The sequence below is a fragment of the Oryzias latipes genome, chromosome 6, assembly GCF_002234675.1.
Source record: "Oryzias latipes chromosome 6, ASM223467v1".
Lineage (NCBI taxonomy): Eukaryota > Metazoa > Chordata > Actinopteri > Beloniformes > Adrianichthyidae > Oryzias > Oryzias latipes.
This window is the reverse complement of record NC_019864.2, coordinates 29,050,403-29,056,616: the sequence shown is the minus strand read 5'-3', so window position 1 is coordinate 29,056,616 and position 6,214 is coordinate 29,050,403. Positions and strand designations below refer to the sequence as shown.

Here is a 6,214-nt window from a genome sequence, read left to right as displayed (position 1 = left end):
CCCTACAGAAAGAGTTGGATTCAACTGAAAAAACTGTTCACTCTCTTTTCCACAATGTCAGGTTTCAGATGCTTTCTGAGATTATCGTGTTCAGCTGCATTTCCCATCATGTCTGAGTCTTCCATCTATTGGATCTTTAATTGGTTTCTGAAAGGGTTCTTGGTTTGATGGAGTCTTTTGTGTCTCGCTGCCTGCTTTTGTTACAACCTTGTCCAAATCTTTGATTTAGGCTTTCTTTTTATTTTAGTCTTCTTGCTTCCTTTATTAAGTCCTCCGTGAGGAACCTCGGGGCACCTCTACATCCAGTTCCATCTCTTCACTCTCACAATGGGTCACTTGTTCGTTCTTGTTTTTATCATTTAATAAACATTGCCAATTTGAGTGCCGCGTTCTGCGATGGAGATGCTCATCCACGCTTTGATTTCTTCTCGTCTAGATCATTGCAACTGATCTTCACATGTCTTCACACTCCAGCTGCATGTTCTTCTAACCGGGGAAATTTCGTATCTGGATACAACAAAGAAAAGTCGTATCCAAAACTAAGACAAGTTGTTTTCAAAACAGACATGTTCCACCAAAAACCAAGTCGTGTTCATATTTTTCTGCAAAGTTATGTATAAAGTATAACTTTGTGTTTCTTGTTGACAGATTCCCAGGTACCCGTACCTGTCTGTCTAAGACATTGGATTTTGTTCACTTGCATTAAAAAGCCAAAATTCTTGCCATAAATTTTGTTGGATTTTCTGGAACAAACAACCCAATTTAGTGTAATTAACTTGGTCAAAAGAAAAACACTTCAGATAGAGAAAAGGAACCTACACATAAGAAAACAAAGAGTCATTTATCTGGTAATCAAAGGGTCATCAGTCCCCTAAACGTTCCCATTGATTCTAATGAGCAAAGCTACCCCTTCATATGGATAAAACACTGTTATTTCATACATCTTAGTCTTCCTCTCTAGTTTCCTCTGCAGTTCCTTATCTATTTACTGGAAGCTTCAAATCTCCTCCGGCTCCACCTCAACTGCACCTCATATCCTCCTCCTGAGTAACTAGACACCTCAGTGCTTCATGGAGATGAGGGAAGAAATAACTCCAAATAGCATAAGAAGAAAAGAAAAAAAAGAGGCTAAAATGTGTTCCCTTTACTCGGCTAATGATCCAAAATAAAGTTGAAAAAAAAAGAAGCTATTTAGCCATCTGTGGTTCCTGCCTGGGATGGAAAAATGCCAGTGGAATCAGAGCAAAACACGCAGCCACATGGGGGAGGATGGTCATTTACAGGCAGCTAAATCCGTTTCTTTACCCACTGAGAGGACTGAAAAATGACAGTTATAAAACACACCGGCGCAGTACTGCTTCTGTAGAATAACTCGTGTTGAGGTCAGAGCATGAAACGTCCTTTACATTTAGGCAGTGATTTACTGCTGGACCTGCGATGCTCTCCTCTGATTGCAGTAGCATTCTGACTTCCTGGTCGGGAGCCAGATCATCCATCAGAGCAGTTTGATGTTCGACCTGATGGGTCATTCCCTCCTTTTAATGCCCCGAGGAGTTACGTTAGCCCCCACCACCACCATCTGCCAGAGCCCGGCCTGTTTCAGTCCTGCTCTGATCGAGCATGAGGAGGAAACATGCTCACAGCCAGGACCTCAAAGATTACTGAAGAAAGACATGAATACAAACTAATAACTTCAGGTCTTCAAAAATAGCTTAGATCATTTTTGAGACCCTTTATTTATTTTTTCTTGGTACCAAAGGACACACAAGATAAAAAATTACCTTCCCGTAAAAGGACTGTGACAGAAAATGAAGAAAAACAACCTGACAAACACAAGTTCCTCTAAAGCAAAATCAACTCAGTAAAAGCAAGTCACAAAACACTAGAATAAAGAGAACACATCACATTAAAAAAGGAGCAACAATGAACTAGAGGTATCTTAGTAGTAGTAGTCTTTTTTATTTTGGACTAGTGAAAACAAGTGTAAAATAACAAAATAAGACAAAAATGAGACAAAACTTATTAAAAAAAAAAAAATTAAAATAAAAGGCAAGTGAATTATATAAAACAAAACAAGACAAAATTATATAAACACAAGTCCAAAAGGGAGTGAGAAGAAGAAAAATCTTATAAACTCTCACCCCCTTTACCTTAAATCCTTACTTTCCCGACTAAGCCCAGTACTCCCACCATCAAAGTCCAGTGCCCTACCCAAGTGTATATGTACATATATACATGTAACTTTCATTTCCAAACATGCATATGAATAACAAAACATTCTCAAAGTATGCAGAAATGCGCAACACAACAGGAAAAACTATTATTGGTTTCATAAAATATTTTGAGATCTAAAAACATTGGTTATGAAAAAATTGCAGGGTTGCAGAAACCTGAAAAAGTAAACAAATCAACAATATTGATGTGTGCTGAACGTCCATTTTCAATGCAGTTAAAAAATGTTTTTTTTCTGTGATGGATGGTGGATCGAGTCAGCGTTTCTATGGCAACCACTCTCGCCAACTAGGTTGCTAAATATGGCGGCTTGGTCTGTGGGGGCCTCGTTGATAGGGGTGTGGCCTATCTGTTGAAAGGCCAACTTCCAAAGTAGGCTACGTGAAATCACATATCACCGTTGGACATGGGGGCCAGCAGGCTCCACCTACTTTTACTGGTTGGACATTTTATAACTTGGATAACAAAAAAGAAAAATTGCTATAGAGGTCTATGGGATTTTGGCTTCTTGGAGAAGCAGGTACTTGTTGTTTGGAGTGCCAGAGGGAGGGGTCACTCAGTCCAGTTCTGTTATACAGTCATGGAAAGAACTCATCATTATTATTAACCCCATAGATGGTCAGGTCAGTTATATTCAGCCAGAAAGCTTTCTATCTGTTTAACATTTGGCAATATAAACTGTTTTGAGCATCAACAGTGCAGAGTGTTTGGATAGTCAAGGTTGGACATTGTGCACAGATGCCTGTAGAACAAAGCAGCACACAAAATGCTTTGGAAAGGCTGCACAGTGAAACAGACACAGGAGGAAGGACAGAACAAAAGCTAAAAGCACAGGGTGAAACTGGAACTCTTTTCTGTCACAACAAACTACCAACGGCAAAGTAAAATGATTATTTTTGTGTTAATGTTTGTACTAAAATGCAAGTATCTACAAAACTTACAAATGAAAACTGTAAAGAAAAGGGAAAGAAATGTGGATAACTCAATCCATATGACATGTTTTTCTTGTGAACTCCTTAGGGAAACACCTGCTGTGTTCACACTTGTTCACGCTCTATACTGGAGCCGGGCAGGGAGAGCTGCTAGATGAGGATCACTGTGTTTACACCAGAAACAAGAGCCAACACAAATGTCAAAGGAAAACTTCATGAAAAACAACTCAGAGCTGTATTTTGTTATGCATCATCTTTAAAGTCACACTCCAATTTATTTTCAAAGCATTCCTAGTGATCCATTAATTGTGATTATGCCGTTTTTAGCCAAAAAACAAAAACAAAAAAACTGTAGTCTTTCAGAACATAGTTTCTGCAGAGTGGCAGAAATTCACCTCTGAGTTGTGGGTAGGAGTTGGTAAGGAGTAAGCCTACCCCCATGTCCCATCATCCCTTTGTTTACACTCTCTCCTTCTATAGCTTACAGACACTTACATCCCAAACTAACATTAAGAGTCCCACAAAAATGGGAGGAGGGAAACCAAGACGTAAATCCACAAGAAACTCGTGGATTGCCATTGCCGCTTCCACGCCACATCTTTAAGCTTTTTCTAACAGCATCGTTTAGAATAAAGAAATAATGAGAAATGCTATTTTAGGCTTAGTTTTTTTAATCTATGTCCTCCATCATCAGAAAAATGCTACATGCCAAAACGTGATTTTTCATGGGAGTGGGTCTTTAACCCGAGGTAAAAGACCTGTTCCATTTTTTCTTTCCTACTTTAATTCTTTTTTTAAACAGTGGAGAGGTTTTTGTCCTTGTCTGTCCTCTGCAGTCTGGGACCTCAGAAAACTCCCATCACCCATCCTTGTTCCTGTTTCACTATGCACAGCTTTGCACACATGACGCTCAAACATCCCGACCTAAGAGCTGATCTCGCTGATCCAAGCGCAAAGTTATCAGGTTTTCCTACATTTACCAAAAACACACACTGACCTGCTATTTGTCTGCTCCTCTGATCTCTTTTTTTCTATCACAATCTACTCTGACCCTGACATTTACTATAATAATCTGTGGTTCACATTTCATTTGAGTCTTTTCCTTCTAATAGCGCTGCTCCAAACTTTAAAGTCCCTCCAATGCCCATGACATATCTATATCTGACCCATAAAAGGCTTTGAAGGTAATTTCCGAAGTCTCCAACATGGACATAGGCAGTGAAAATCTTTTGAAGGAGGCATGCAGCTCACCTGATTCCTTTACTAAAAACCCATCTGTCAGCTTTAGACAGAAAATGAGATGAGTTTGACCTCTGTCACTCTGTCTCTCCTGCTTAGTCCATCTTTCATCAGTGTTTACTTAAACCTCAATGAGAGAGTCAAACAGACAACCGCATGCCTCTTCTGATAAGTAAAGGGAGAAGAGAATGCAAAGACGCTGTTGAAAATCCACAAAATCCCTCAACTGGAACTGTGGACGCCACCCAGAAAGAGATGAATGATGGCTGATCTCAAGCTTGTCCTTATAGGGATTAATCTGAAGTGATGCAAGACGGATTTTCCAAAACAGACAAATCTGGATTATGGAGTTCAAGGTTATATAAATATGAGATAACTTTTTGGAAAGAAGTGCTGCATTACAGCATCTGATGGATGCAAATCTTGTTTTACATCAGCTCGCTGGCAACAGTAAAGAATGAAGCTATGAGCAGCTGGTCAGAATATGCTATGGATGAGTGTTAGTATTAGGAAAATGCTTAGAAAAACTATGAAATAGGTGGAATTTTATTTCTGAATAGATTATATTTTCTACTTTGCTTCATACAGGGGCTTGGAACTGGGGCGGGAATTCCAATGCACCAGCAATCAATCTCATCAACCTGCCGGTCTTTAAATCTCTGCATCTGGCTCAAAATTGTATGGCTGGATAGCTGATAAGATTTATTAATGGTGATTTGAACAACAAACTAAAGTCAACCATTAATGCCGTAGCTCCACCTACAACAAAAACAGTGAAAATTAAGCTGTGGCACCGTACAGACGCAAAAAAGATAAGAGGAAATTGGATTTATACAAATATAATATGTGGTGAATATTAAACAAGTATGCACCCTGTGTGTTCAATGCTCCACAACCCCCTACTGTAACAGAAATATTTGCCAAACACAAGAGGCCTTCAGCTCCTGTCCATTTAAAAAGAATATACAGGAGAGCAGGGCAGAGGTGGAGGAAAAACCAATTGTTTATCTTGAAACTGTAAAGATGCAACATGAATCACAGTAACAACAAGTGAGAACCTTCAACCTTTTTAACCCAATAATACAAAAAGTATCGTAAATTCTTTTTCAAAATGTAATATTTTATTAAACAGATTTCAACATGTCCCTCAAGATGGCGTCAGATGCTGCACATGAGAGCTTCGAAGACCACTTCAGGAATAAAACCATTGCTATTCCAACCTTTTAAATAAAGTTTGTTTTAATTTGATACCATTAGCACAAGAAAACAAAGGAACTTTAAGTTGACTTACACTAGACTTGTATTATGTGGTCAGTCTGGTTCCATGCTCAATGGATGCTTAAGTGCTGGCAGTATTGATCCAGGAAACATCAAATCTAGGAATAAAGACAAAGATTTAATTGCTGCCTGACTTCCTGCCACCACCATAGATCATTACCATCAATAAAGAGCAGGTCAGGGTTATTGATGAGTTTGTGAACCCTCAAATCCAATACTACCACTGCCCTCTGCTGCAGGCTTTTATCTGCCCTCAAGAGGAGTGGGAAGAGCCGCACATTTACCAACATTTTAATTGAGTATTTCCTCCTGTCAAAGACCTGGCCTCCGTCCTCATCCCATGTGGGTTTGTCTTCAGGTTCTTCGTTGGTAGCTTAACCTGTATAAAAGGTGGTATTGGCCTGTAATTTAGGATGGGGCCCTGTTTGCATAGGTCTGTATAGCCCTTAGGGACCCCATATTTTTTCCACCACTTAGTGTGTACATCAGTGAGTTCATCATATCAATGAATTTCCAGTTTGTAGAAACTTCTA

General features: G+C 39.3%; 1 protein-coding gene across 1 annotated transcript in view; it reads right to left on the bottom strand.

Annotated features, from left to right (window-relative positions):
* Positions 1 to 5,994, bottom strand: part of kcng4 (potassium voltage-gated channel modifier subfamily G member 4) — a 62,890-nt gene extending 56,896 nt beyond the window's left edge. The window contains exon 1 of the mRNA XM_020704258.2: positions 5,695 to 5,994. The gene's annotated coding sequence lies outside the window, so the exon portion shown is untranslated. The remainder of the gene's footprint in view (positions 1 to 5,694) is intronic.
* Between the last annotated feature and the right edge of the window lie 220 nt (positions 5,995 to 6,214).